The sequence below is a fragment of the Anomaloglossus baeobatrachus genome, chromosome 2 (genome assembly GCF_048569485.1).
Source record: "Anomaloglossus baeobatrachus isolate aAnoBae1 chromosome 2, aAnoBae1.hap1, whole genome shotgun sequence".
NCBI classification, from domain to species: domain Eukaryota; kingdom Metazoa; phylum Chordata; class Amphibia; order Anura; family Aromobatidae; genus Anomaloglossus; species Anomaloglossus baeobatrachus.
Window position 1 is genome coordinate 241,009,238 of NC_134354.1, and position 14,783 is coordinate 241,024,020.

General features: G+C 44.4%; 1 long non-coding RNA gene across 1 annotated transcript in view; it reads left to right on the top strand.

Annotated features, from left to right (window-relative positions):
* Positions 1-5,738: 5,738 nt before the first annotated feature.
* Positions 5,739-14,783, top strand: part of LOC142289773 (uncharacterized) — a 166,461-nt gene continuing 157,416 nt past the window's right edge. Inside the window, exon 1 of the long non-coding RNA XR_012750156.1 lies at positions 5,739-5,802. This is a non-coding gene — a long non-coding RNA (uncharacterized LOC142289773). The remainder of the gene's footprint in view (positions 5,803-14,783) is intronic.

The window sequence follows — 14,783 nt, forward strand, 5'->3', positions numbered from 1 at the left end:
AGCACGTCGCTGCCGGGGGCTGGGACCGGGAGTGCACGTGGGGGCAATGCTGGGGCTGGGCAGATGTGAGGGAGAGCGCCCCCCTCGGCATCTGGCGGGACCAGACGCTACAGAAAGTAGTGGTCATTTGGGAGCGGAACAGCGACATCAACCAAGAAGACAGTAATCAATAAGTATTTTACTACCTCATTACATAGGGAATTTGGACAGTTTATGAATTAAGCATTTTGATATGACATCTTCTCTAGGTCCACTATCAACGAAAGGACAAGCTGTTTTGAATTGAAAAATAGAACCTTGTAAAATAAATCCAATTCTCACGATGGCCCTAGTGTTAGCGACAGTTATCACATAACAATGTGAGTAATGGTATATGTAGTGGCCTGGTCCAGATTGTGTCGGTTTCTTTAAGTACCTTTACTTTTCTGTAATATTATGTTATATGTTATAAGTAAAGCATTTTTCATTTGCTGTGTTCTAGCACCATCTACTGGTGAAAACTGTAAGAATCTGAAGTGTGCATTGGGTGTTTTCCTATTGGCCAGTTCTTGGTCACATGGCTCAATAGGTGGAGCTATTCTCCAGCCTCTGTCTGGAAAGAACTGGAATGTTCTGGTTCTGGCTGAGTCTCCTCTGAGGGAAGACATTATGTGGAGTTTCTCTTCACCACAAGACTCCTACTAGGCCGAGGCCTAGAATTTCATCATTTCCTGACTTTTACAGCCAATATACTGAAGGCTTCCTATCCTGAATCCTCACTGCCCAGATATACATTGTGCATCTCTTCAAACAGTAGGGCATACTGAGTATATACCAGACCACACTGCACGCAGATTGGGGAAGTTTGAGGGTCTCCCGCCCCACTGCAATATTAGTGGCTTGCATGCCATTGTCCACGCACCAGCCGTCCGGTCCCCGTAGCGCGCTGGCCAACTTTCTACATTTGCTTACAAGTACTGCACGTGTCTGAACTAGCAGTGATAACCCCAGGACTCCAGGTCTGTACAATCTTATTATATCTACCCTCTAAGCTCAAGAGACTCTGAACCTGCTTCTAACAGCATACCAGTATTACATCTGAAACAAATCGTGCTCTTAAAGCTCCAAAACCCCAATTGCACTTCAGCATTCAACTCCAAGCTGTATTTGCCGGGGCCTACCCACAAAAGACTGTGAAACATCCAGTATATTCCGTGTTGTTTTCCTTTGTTCCAGCTGTATTAAAGCAACTGTTATCCCCAAGACCGTGACTGTGGACTGTCCATCAGCTGTGGATACTGTGTGGGTGTGGATAGCAGGGAACATCAGGGCCTTGTAGACCACCCAGGGAACACGGCCCCTGCACCCTCGTGCCAGAACAGCAACTGTGATATATAGAATATTTTAGGTCCTCTGTCCCTGTGACCTTACAAAGGTTGAATTTGGCGTCACAAACAGGATCGTTCCTCTGTGCCTATCTTCTCTTACTGCACTACAAGTCTCAGCATTGCTCATTAACCTCTATCTTGCCAGTGAATACTGCCAAAGACTGTTTCCTGTTTATATGCTGGGGTTAACGTCTCCTGCACCAGCTCTTCTAGTCTCCTGCCTTCCAAGTTACTCAAATAAGTGCAATTCCTCATTCACAGCAGTGCTATATTGAAGAGGGGGAGCCTTCCATCTCAAAGACTGTGTTGGTGCATAATAGTGCATCCCTTAAAGCTACAGTGTCATCATTATTCTTAAAGAGACAGTACTTGCATCATCACCAAAATGTCTGACCCTCTTCATAATGACTAGGCCGAGTCTGTTAACTCTGTATCATCATCATCATCATCATCATCAGCTAGTGCTCCAGTGGAACGGGCTAATGCCGCTAACCCAGTTCCAGCCCCTGTCATGGCTACCGGCATGCCATTCTTCATTGGAACCTCTAGTATCCCAAGCTACAGAGGAGATCCTCATACACTTGCTGGATTCAAAGAAAAGATGATGTATACTCTTGAGCTTTTCTCACTTTCTCCCCATCAGCAGGTACAACTTCTCCTGGGTCAGCTTGATGGTCCAACTGCTGAGGAAGTCCATTCCTGGCCATCTAGTGAGAAAACCAATGTAGAACAGATCCTTACCCGCCTGAGAAAAGAATTTGAACGCCAATCACCCACTGAGGTTCGTCTCAAATTTTACAACAGACGTCAGGGACCAGGTGAGACTTTTAGGGACTACGCACTAGCCTTTCAGTCTACCTACAGGGCTTTACAGCAAATAGACACTATAGATCCTGCTGCTGCAGAAAACATAATCACTGACAGATTCATAGAAGGTTTGGACTCCAGGCTAGTACAAAGTCAACTCTGCAAGCTAGCAGCACAAAATCCAAACATGACTTTCTTAGACTTTAAAGCTCTAGCCCTGCAAGTAGTGGGTACTGACTCACCTTGTACCAGCTATGCTCTTGCGCCTCGTTCCTCAGACCTTGCTGCTGGAATTTCTACTGTATCTCCTCTTTCACCTGTTTCCCCTATGCAGGCCACACAGTCTGTGCAAGCCCCTACTCTCATTCATGCACCTCCTACCACGGATGCACTTGTCCAAGTCCTTGAATCTGTATGCCAAGCCTTAAAGGAGCTAAAAGGCCAACCCCCTGCATCATGTGAATCATCTGTAAACTGGACATTATCCCCAGAGCCACGTTCTAGTAGGCCACGTCCTGATAGGCCGCCTCCTGGAAGGCCTCCATCTGGTGATTGTGTGTACTGTACTTATTGTGAGTGTCTTGGACACTACAAGTATCAATGTTATAAGTTAAACGGGCCACCCCCGAGGCCAAGGGCTGCCCCTCGGGAGGTGAATCCAAGGGCCCAAAGGGACAATCACAATGGATTTCCCGTTTCATCTCCAAATGCCCGTATATAACCATATGGTTCGATGGTGTACCTCTAGAAGCTTTAGTGGACACTGGTTCACAAGTCACCACAATTGACCGACAAGCCTTTGAAAAGAATTGGGACTTTGGTCTCCTGAATCCAGTGGGTAAAGCAAAGTTAGACTTAATTGCAAGTAATGGTCAATCTATTTCCCATCTACGCTACTGGGAACCCACAATCCAAATTGGTGATCGCAAGTTGCCAGGTCAAGGTGTAATTGTTACTGAGGCTGAGGGAGATACAACAGCACTAGTGTTAGGCATGAATGTCATTCGCCATGTGTTTACTGAATTGCTCGCTGCCTTGCATGCTTCTCTCCCTTCTGCTTCTCTCCCTTACAGGCAAGCTGTTCAGTGGACTATCAAAGTGCTCTGCGCTCAACAGAAGTTTGCCAACAGTAAAGGTGAGATTTGCCGTGTGTGTATCACTGACGCACGACCAGTTACCCTGTCAGCCAACAGCGAGACTCTAGTCTGGTGTTGAGCTCAACCAGGAATTGACAACGAGGACTATGTAGCTCTTCTTGATTCCATCCAGACTGAAGGAGAGCCCCTGGTAAAAGCTGCCAGAAGTATTGTCACCATCTCAAACGGTAGAGTACCAATACGGCTAATCAACCTAAGTGATGCGCCCATCGAGCTTTAGAAGTTTAATTCAGTTGCTCAACTGTATAGCCTTGATCCAGAAGACATCCTAGTTGAAGAGACTCTTGCTCATCAAAAGTCGTTAAAAGCCACTCCCAAAGGCTCTAATACACCCACTACCTTCTGGTGGAATGAACTTAATGTTGGAGATGCTAAAACTCCTATTGAATACATCAATGGTGTAACTAAACTTGCTAAGCGACACAGCCAAGCTTTCAGCAAGCACCCTCTTGACTTCGGCAAGACTACTCTGATCCAGCACAAGATCAACACAGGTGATCATCCTCCTATCAAAGAAAGACACCGTCCAGTACCTCCTGCTAACTATCAACAAGTAAAGAAGCTGTTAAAGGAGATGAAAGATTCTGAATTCATCTGAGAAAGTCAAAGCCCGTGGGCTGCACCCATCGTTCTGGTGAAGAAGAAGGATGGTAACATCAGATTTTGTGTCGACTACCGAAAGTTGAATAATGTTACACACAAAGATGCCTATCCTCTTCCACGTTTTGAAGAATCCATCACCGCTCTTGGTTCAGTTGCATACTTCTCCACTCTCGACCTATAGTGTTAGCGACAGTTATCACATAACAATGTGAGTAATGGTATATGTAGTGGCCCGGTCCAGATTGTGTCGGTTTCTTTAAGTACCTTTACTTTTATGTAATATTATGTTATATGCTATAAGTAAAGCATTTTTCATTTGTTGTGTTCTAGCACAATCTACTGGTGAAAACTGTAAGAATCTGAAGTGTGCATTGGGTGTTATCCTATTGGCCAGTTCTTGGTCACATGGCTCAATAGGTTGAGTATTCTCCAGCCTCTGTCTAGAAAGAACTGATACAAGTAAAATATATCTTTGTACCGTGTTAGCCAGTAGAGATAAAAAAATTGTTTAAAAGAACAGAGAGTCCTCAGTGGTTGATACCTTTTAATGGCTAACTGTCATATAACTTGTTCTTTTTTTTTTTTTTTTTTTTTTTTTTACTGCACTATTCTAAGTCCTGTTGTGTATAAATACGTGACTCTTCAGATTTTGTGTTATACCATGCCTGATGAAGAGACCTGAGTAGTCTCGAAAGCTTGCAATTATTACCATCTTTTCAGTTAGCCATTAAAAGGTATCAACCACTGAGGACTCTCTGTTCTTTTAAACAATTTTTTTAGAAAGAACTGGAATGTTCTGGTCCTGGCTGAGTCTTCTCTTACATATACACCACAGGAACATTTCCCACTGCCCTCACACAGTGCCATGACAATGTGCCCATATATAATTAGCATGCCAGTAAATGCCAAACACAAAATAAAGGTTTCCTCATCATTGCTCCCCATGAAAATCAATGTAAGCTACAGTACCCTGATGACTACCAACCTGAGTGCCATTATCAGTGTCAATCAAAATTCCACTAGAAGTACCTAATCCAGTGATAGGGATCAGCAGGCCTGAATTGGCCATCTGCCCAACCAGGCAGATACCAGGTGGACTGAGCTGCCCAATCCCACAGCAGGCCACCAACAAGTGACCCTACATCTTCAGGTGACTTCTATACCAATAGGCACAGTACACACAGTAGCTCCTGCTTTGAAGACTAAAAATGGATGTCAAGATGTTCTATGGGGGCAGAACTTTATTGATTCTATCCTAAATATCTGTGCATCACTCGGCAATTGGCATTCTCTCTTGAGTGCAGTCAGTTGGTCTGCCCTTTGGCTGTGTTTATTACCACATGTAGCAGACATATATTTATATATTTATATATATAGACATATAGCAACTGCAGTGGCCCCACAGAGTGAGGAAGGTGTTATATAAAAGATTAGTGATGGGTCATTTGCAACCAATCCGCCACAAAAAACTCCCTTCTATTAAAAATGAGTGTTGGCACCTCAGCGAGAACCACTTGCCATTTCTGAATTACTCTCTGTAATCACTGCAGGTGAACACATATTTAATAGGGATCCAATTAAGATTCACAACAGCTGTCTCTTTTTGGTTAGCAGTCATATCACCAAAAAGAGCCGAGCTGCCCATCACTACCATTGATTGTCGTCTTGAAGTGCTGCCAGCAGTGCAATTCTTTCTGAGCTGGCTAGTGATGGTTCCTGGTCAGCTTCCTCCTTAGCGTGGCAATATAAGAATCAGACAAATCGGAAGAGAAGGAGGAGTAGCCGGCTACTGCTACCGATTCCAACCTGGTTGTGTAGTGTGGCAGAGAAAAGAAAAAGCCATTCCCGGAAGCTTGTCTACAAACTAGGTAAGGAGTCATAAGAGATTGTATGACTCCAGGGTAAAGCTGGTGTCACACATAACGACGACGACAACGACGTCGCTGCTACGTCACCATTTTCTGTGACGTTGCAGCGACGTCCCGTCGCTGTCGCTGTGTGTGACATCCAGCAACGACCTGGCCCCTGCTGTGAGGTCGCCGGTCGTTGCTGAATGTCCAGCTTCATTTTTTGGTCGTCACTCTCCCGCTGTGACACACACATCGCTGTGTGTGACAGCGAGAGAGCGACGAAATGAAGCGATCAGGAGCCGGCACTGGCAGCTGCGGTAAGCTGTAACCAGCGTAAACATCGGGTAACCAAGGGAAGACCTTTCCCTGGTTACCCGATGTTTACGCTGGTTACCAGCCTCCGCTCTTGCTGCCAGTGCCGGCTCCTGCACTGTGACATGTGGCTGCAGTATGCATCGGGTAATTAACCCGATGTATACTGTAGCAAGGAGAGCAAGGAGCCAGCGCTAAGCAGTGCGCTCGGCTCCCTGCTCTCTGCACTGTGACATGTAGCTGCAGCACACATCGGGTTAATTAACCCGATGTGTACTGTACCTAGGAGAGCAAGGAGCCAGCGCTAAGCGCGGCTCCCTGCTCTCTGCACATGTAGCACAGCGACGTTATGATCGCTGCTTCTGCTGTGTTTGACAGCTAAGCAGCGATCATAACAGCGACTTACAAGGTCGCTGTTACGTCACCGAAAATGGTGACGTAACAGCGATGTCGTTGTCGCTGTCGCTTAGTGTGACACCAGCTTTAGGAGTGTCTGGATATGATTGATTAGATGCTTCCTGCACAGATAGTTACTTTGCTCAGTAGAATCCAGTCTAAGGAATCAGCTTTTCATGATTGTTATATGGCTCAGTGTTATAACAGCGCATCTTGGAATGAGTCATCATTTTTAAACAGCAATAAATTGCTAAATTACTTAAATGTTTTCTGCTACAGGTAGCACAATCCTTTTAAGCAAGCTTATAGATATTTGCAAGAATGTTTTGCAAGTGCATAGGGTGACTGACAGCCTGTTTAGCGAACTCGCAAATTAATTATCACCCTGTGTAAATGAACCTTAAAGAATAGCTATACTTGTTGGGAGATTGTTTAATGTTTTAGACCCTTTAATTATCATTAAAAGGCCTGTAATGTTCATGCAATACAATTGTATATGCCAGGGGCTTCTCTAACATTGCAAATGAGCACTGTACTAAGCTTGGTGATGTATTCATATATTGCTGAAATTTCTGGTTGTGCAGTATTCCTGTACTGATGATGGTTCTATTGTTGTATTTATGTACTGATGTTGGGGCTGGTGATGAAATCAAGTACTGATGGTAGCTCTGATACTATACTCTTGTTTTAATTGTGGTTCTCATGGTGCAGTGCTGTGCTGATGATGGTTCTGGTAGTGTATTCCAGTAATGTTGCTGATTCTGATGGCTTGTTCATGTATTGATGATGGTTTTGTTTCTGTATCATGTAATGATGATGGTGCTGAGTACTAATGCAGTGGTGATGGTTCTGGTGATGTATTCATATACAGATAGGGATCCTGGTGCTGTTCATGTATTAATGGTGGTTCTAGTTATGTACTCAGGTGCTGATAGTGGTTCTGGTAATGTATGCAAGTACTAATGGTGGTTGACATACTGTAGTAAGGTAGATGTAGTAATCCTTAATACTAAATCATTGTATGGTCAGTGTGCTGTCCAATTCACACATGGACAACACAAAGACAAAAAAAACAGCCCTGTGAACCAGGCCATATATGCCAGCCGAACAAGGGTTTGATTACAGTCACCCATACACTTTAGATAACTGCCGACTGAACTATCGTTCAACTTGACAGCTACTGTATCTTGCCTGACTTTTCCTGTGTTCTCTATGATCTAAAAAATTCAAAGAGGAGTATGGACTAAGACTTTTCTGATTTCACAAGACAATATGCAAATATGCTCATTTTACAACTCCAACAAGGAGTATTGACTTTTCTTTAAAAAGGCATAAAAGACCAGTTTAAAGGCACTATCAAATGTAAAATGACATGTCTTCAGTCACTCTATGTGATTACAGACTTGTAAATCCTTACATCGCACACACTATTGGTTGTGAGGATTATTAGTTGTCAGAGTTGGGAATATGCATACTCCTGGCCAGAGGACGACTAGATGGGCGTGGCCTAGCTCAATTCCATAGTCAGATTCTGGCCAAAAGAATGGAAATCGCATATCTGTAGCCTGTGACTGCCGTTCTCGACTCTGACACACAGCGCGCAGTGGGTGTGATGTGTGGATTCACAAGTCTGCAGTCATATAAAGTGTCTGCAAATTTGAAATTTTAGACTGGACAACCCCTTTAATGATTCAAGGTGGGACTACAGAAGTTACAAATATTAACCCTAGGGTAATCAACATTTATCAAAAAGATATGGTCACTTTAGGAAACTGAAAAAAAAGGGTTTTTTTAATCTACGAAAGTAGGCAAAAATGTATTAAAATCTATGGGTAATTTTTTCCTTCTAACCTAAAACAATAACTGAATCCCTATGACATTCTCCCTCCAAGATTCATGTCATAAGGGAAAACTGAAAACCAAGGAATTCCTAATTAGCTTTTAGAAGAAAAACAGCATTACCAAAAAACATCCAGCGTTCTATCAAAGTCAGACTCCTTTAATTAAGAAATGTTTGCCTATGTGATAGAGAGCAACAGTAGAACCCATGCTACAGCTGGTATGTATATTAAAGAACTATATTTAAAGTTTTTATACATCCCATGTGGATGATTTAACACAACATAATCATATAGGTTGACATACAAATGCATACTCATCGCGTCTAATACCCTTGGAAAAGAATGCAATGAAACTCAATGACCATTATGGAATGGATAAGAAATAAAGCTGTAGATAACTATAGGTGTACCAGTACCCTTAGGCTATGTGCCCACGTTGCGTTCTGTCCCTGCAGAAATTTCTGCAGCGATTTGAACAGCACACGTGTGTTTCAAATCGCTGCAGAAACAGTCCGTAATGAAGAGCCGATTTCATGCGCTCTGGATGCTGCCCCTCCCATAGACAGAGCGGGACCTGCATCCAAAGCGCATGAAAGAAGTGACATGTTGCTTTTTAGAACACAGCGCTTCGTCAGCATGCAAATCGCTGTGTTCTAAAACGCAATGTGCGCATGGATAATGCACAATCTTCATAGATTGTGCTGGGGATGCAGGACGCATGCAGTTATGCTGCGGTGCAGAACGCAGCGTAACTGCATGAAAATACGCTACGTGGGCACATAGCCTTATAATTGCTTAGAATACAAACATTATGATATAACAGTATAAGATATGTCAAATTTCTGTACAACAAGGGTATCATAGAAAGGAAAGAAAAAAAATTCGCTCTTCTTATGTTGTTCTTCTGCATCAAACAGCACATTGGTACCTCAATCTTTACTAAAGGGATTAATTTGACTAAGGATAACTTTCATGAAATATGCTTGACTAGGAAGAAGGGGCTTTCCTTGATCCAGCCAGTGATTCCTCTACTCACCAGAATTAGAGCAGACTAGCCTAATCTCCAAATCCAAACTAAGAGCATATACTTTAGCTGGTCTCTCCAAATTTTGTGCTAGTTTAATATTCTAAACTAATGTAGTAACTGGACTTTACTAACTTGCCAGACTTCACTGCATACTTCTATCCCCAGTCACAACCAAAAATTTAATGGCAGGGAATAGGAAACAGATTAACCCATACTGAAAAGGCAGAGGGTGGCTGGGTCACTCTTCAATGTCTGAAGGCGCCTAGAGTACTGCTATTCTTCATGATTTAGCGAACAAAGACATTGTCTCAAGGCAAAGTAAGAAGCATTTGCACAGAGGGATGAAGTCTAGCCTAGAGGCATGAATCAGACAAGAGGTATGAGGCAGAAGGCCAATCTAAGTAACATGAAGCAGCAGGTCAAGCTATGAAGCACGAGGCCACTATCAAGGTTTGGTTTGGGGAATCGATATGGTGATATTTTGCTGCATGGTCAGTTCCTCTGTTTGATGGGCTATTGCCTTTTCTTCCCCACCCAAATCCTGAAGGTTCCAATTGTCTTTGTTCTCCCTCCATGTCTTGTGCCTTTTCATATGTTTCTCATTTTCCCATTTTGGTCTGCCCTATCACATTCTGGGTTGGCAGTGTTGCAGCCTGCCCTCTGGTCCTTCAGAAGGTACGAGAAACACCTCAGTGGGTTTTTAAGGAGTCAGGCCGAGATAATGTTTTGAGTTGTGTGGCTAGGTTCATTCTAATCTGTACAGGGACTAGTTGGGTGCAGGTGTAGCGTCTTCCTGTACTAGGTCTTCCCTTTTCCCATTAACCCTTTGTGAGAAAGTTTACATTCATAACATTATAACCAGCCTTTAGTGTGTTCTGAGACATAAGCATGGAACCAGTTAACGCCTTGGCCACACAGTTACAAGTTACCCTTAGAGGTTGCAGATATGAAGCGTCAACTATAACTCGCATGTTCGGCTGCTCAAATGTCTCGAGCCAACCGAGTATTGAGGTTGAAACTAAGTTAATATTACTTAGATGGGGTCAGTAGTAAGAGCTCAATCTTTTTTTTCCTCATGTAAATTATATTTTTGCCTATGTCCTGACTCCTCTGATTGCAAGAGTTAATGAGTGGGCACTGTATTGTCTTTGCTCTGTGGAGATCCAAAGGCTTGGGCATTTTCTTTGCCTGAGGATTCCCCAATGTTGTTTTCTGTTGAGGCATTTTTCTCTGCACTTGGCCTTTTCTAGGATGATCCTGACAAAGTCTCTGTAGCTGGATCTAAAATCTGTAAGTTGGTTCAGGAAGGCCGTAGAGTAGAGGACTACTGCTAAGAGTTTAGACAGTGGGCAGTAGAGACCTCTTGGAATAACCCCGCTTTTCGGAGTCAATTCAGCTAGGGACTGTTGGATCAGATTAAGGATAGCATGGTCTACACTCATTGTCCGCAGTCCCTGGAGGAGGCTATGACACTTGTTATTTGTTTACATAGAGGCCTGAGAGATAGACACACATGTAAAGGCATTTCAGTGGCATGTTCCTTGCTATTAGTTGAAGCTTGTGAACCTATGAAAATTGGTGCTTGCAGAAATCCCAAAGGGGGTACAGAACTCAGCATCAGCTCTATTTTGTTTAAACTGTGGTCATTTGGGTCATAGCATGGTTTAATTTTTCAAATATAATAATGAATTTCTAAAAAAAAAAAAAAAAAAGTAGGAGAATTTAAAATGTAAAGATGCAGCTTCCAAGAGTTTGAAGCAGTCTCCAAAGATAACTACACTGTGTGCAGAATTATTAGGCAAATTGTATTTTAGAGGATTTTTTTTATTATTGATCAACAACTATGTTCTCAATCAACCCAAAAGACTCATAAATATCAAAGCTTAATATTTTTGGATGTTGGAGTGTTTTTTTTTAGATTTGGCTATCTGAGGAGGATACCGTATTTTTCGGACTATAAGATGCACCGGACTATAAGACGCACCCTGGTTTTAGAGGAGGAAAATAGGAAAATAAAACTTTAAGCAAAAAAATGTGGTCATGACACACTGTTATGGGGCGAGGATCTGCTGCTGACACTGTTATGGGGGTAATGTCCCCAAATTCTCTACTAAGGTACCCCATCCTGGTAATAATCCTCCTGCCTTGTATATGATCCTGCTATAAACCCCCATCCTGCTTATATACCAGCATCCTGCTCATATTCCCCCATCCTATTCATATACCCCATCCTGTTCATATACCCCCATCCTGTTCATATACCCCCATCTTGTTCATATACCCCCATCCTGTTCATATAGCCCCCATCCATCCTGTTCATATAGCCCCCATCCTGTTCATATACCCCCATCCGGTTCATATACCCCCCATCCTGTTCATATACCCCCCATCCTGTTCATATACCCCCCATCCGTCCTGCTCATATACTCCCATCCTGTTCATATACCCCCATCCTGTTCATATACCCCCATCCTGTTCATATACCCCCCATCCATCCTGCTCATATACTCCCATCCTGTTCATATACCCCCATCCTGTTCATATACCCCCATCCTGTTCATATACCCCCCATCCATCCTGTTCATATACCCCCATCCTGTTCATATACTTCCATCCTGTTCATATACCCCCCATCCCTCCTGCTCATATACTCCCATCCTGCTATATGCCCCCATCATGCTCATATACCATCCTGGTATATGGCCTGTATCCTATAGCACAGAGAAAAAAAAACAAACGTTTATACTCACCTTTTCCTCACTCCCTCCAGCACCGATCATCTTCCTCTCTGCGCCGCTGACCTGCGTGTGTGGAGCCGTTCCCCTGCAGCACGCGATGTCTTCCTGTCTGTGCCGATCAGCTGATCAGCACAGATCAGCTGACCGGCACAGACAGGAAGACATCGCGTGCTGCGGGGGAACGGCTCCACACACGGGGACGGGTGAGTGTACTGATTCACTGCACCCTGCGCTGATAATGATGTGCGGGGGGCAGTGAATACAGCCGCACATGATCACTCCAGGCTGTAATTGCCAGGGGTGATCATGTGGACCGGCTCTTTACTATGCGCGCGTCCCCGCTCGTCCTCCCGCCCACCTGTCAGCGCCGGCTTCTGCGCAGAGAAATGGGCGGGAGGATGGGCGTGCATATGTAATGAGCGGGCACACGTGGTCACGGCAGGCTGCTATAGTAGCCTGCTCGTGCCCCCGATGACCTGCTCCACCGCAGCACCCTCATTCCCCGCAGCCACAGTCAGACCATAAGACGCACCCCCAACTTTCCCCCAACATTTGGGGGAAAAAAAGTGCGTCTTATGGTCCGAAAAATACGGTATCTGTTTGTGCAGGTAATTATTACTATGCAGAATTATTAGGCAACTTAACAACCAAATATATTCCCATCTCACTTGTTTATTTTCATCAGGTAAACCAATATAACTGTACAAAATTTAGAAATAAACATTTCTGACATGCAAAAACAAAACCCCAAAAAATTAGTGACCAATATAGATACCTTTCTTTATGATGACAATCAACAGCCTACCATCCATAGATTCTGTCAGTTGCTTGATCTGTTTATGATCAACATTGCGTGCAGAAGCCACCAACAGCCTCCCAGACACTGTTCTGAGAGGTGTACTGTTTTCCTTCCCTGTAAATCTCACATTTTATGGGGGACCACAGATTCTCTATGGGGTTCAGATCAGGTGAACAAGGGAGCCATGTCATTATTTTTTCATCTTTTAGACCTTTACTGCCCAGCCACGCTGTGGAGTAGTTGGATACATGTGATGGAGCATTGTCCTGCATGAAAATCATGTTTGTCTTGAACGATACCGACTTCTTGCTGTACCAGTGCTTGAAGAAGTTGTCTTTCAGAAACTGGCAGTAGGTCTGGTAGTTGAGCTTCACTCCATCCTCAACCCGAAAAGGTTCCACAAGTTAATCTTTGAGGATACCAGCCCATACCAGTACCCCACCTCCACATTGCTGGCTTCTGAGTTGGAGTGGAGCTCTCTGATGATCCAGCCTCTGGCCCATCCATCTGGCCCATCAAGAGTCACTCTCATTTCATCACTCCATAAAACCTTTGAAAAATCAGTCTTAAGATATTTCTTGGTCCAGTCTTGATGTTTTATCTTATGTTTCTGGTTCAAAGGTGGTCATTTTTCAGCCTTCCTTACCTTGGCCATGTCCCTGAGTATGGCACACCTTGTGCTTTTTGATACTCCAGTAACGTTGCAGCTCTGACATATGTCCAAACTGGTGGCAAATGGCATCTTGGCAGCTTAACGCTTGATTTTCCTCAATTCATGGGCAGTTATTTTGCGCCTTTTTTGCCCAATACGCTTCTTGCGACCCTGTTGGCAATTTGACATGAAACGCATGATTGATCGGTGATCACGCTTCAAAAGTTTGGCAATTTCAAGACTGCTGCAACCCTCTGCAAGACATCTCACAATTTTGGACTTTTCAGAGCCCGTCAAATCTCTCTTCTGACCCATTTTTCCAAATGAAAGGAAGTTGCCTAATAATTAAGCCCACCTTATATAGGGTGTTGATTTCATTACACCACAACCTTACTCATTACAGAGATGCACATCACCTTATTTACTTAATTGGTAGTTGGCTCTCAAGCCTATTCAGCTTGGAGTAGGACAACATTTATAAAAAGTATCATGTGATCAAAATACTCATTTGCCTAATAATTCTGCACACAGTGTAAGAAAAAAAGGATGCTTTTAAAAGAGACAAAGTCTGGTTTAGGGTGCTTTCACACATCCGGCTTTTGCCGACAGGCACAATCTGGCGAATACCAGATAAAACGGATCCAGCGTCGGATGCGCTTTTATCCGTATTGAATTGTATTAGCGCGGGATTGTGCCTGATGCCCTTGCAGTTCATCCGGCATGCGCCGGATCTGAAATTTCTGGGTTCAGCTGCCGGAAAGGACGCACAAGCTGCCCCTTCTCCATAATGAGCTCCCAATGCTGCCCTCCTCTCATTCTGAGTCCTTACACTCCCCCCATCGATTTTGTCATTGCCCTATCCCTCAACCCTTGTCCTCTGTCTCTCGCATTTGCCCCTGTTTCCTATTCCCCCAGCAGCAGCCTCTCTCTCCCCCCGCCTCCAGCAGCAGCCTCTCCCCCAGCATCAGCCTCTCCCCCCTAGCCTCCCCCAGGATCAGCCTCTCTCCTCCCAGCCTCCCCCCAGCATCAGCCGCTCTCCTCCCAGCCTCCCCCAGCATCAGCCTCTTTTCTTCCAGCCTCCCCCCAGCATCAGCCTCTCTCCTCCCAGCCTCCTCCAGCATCAGTCTCCCCCAGCATCAGCCTCTCTCCTCCCAGCCTCCCCCAGCATCGGCCTCCCCCAGCATCAGCCTCTCTCCTCCCAGCCTCCCCCAGTATCAGGCTCCCCCCTCCCAGC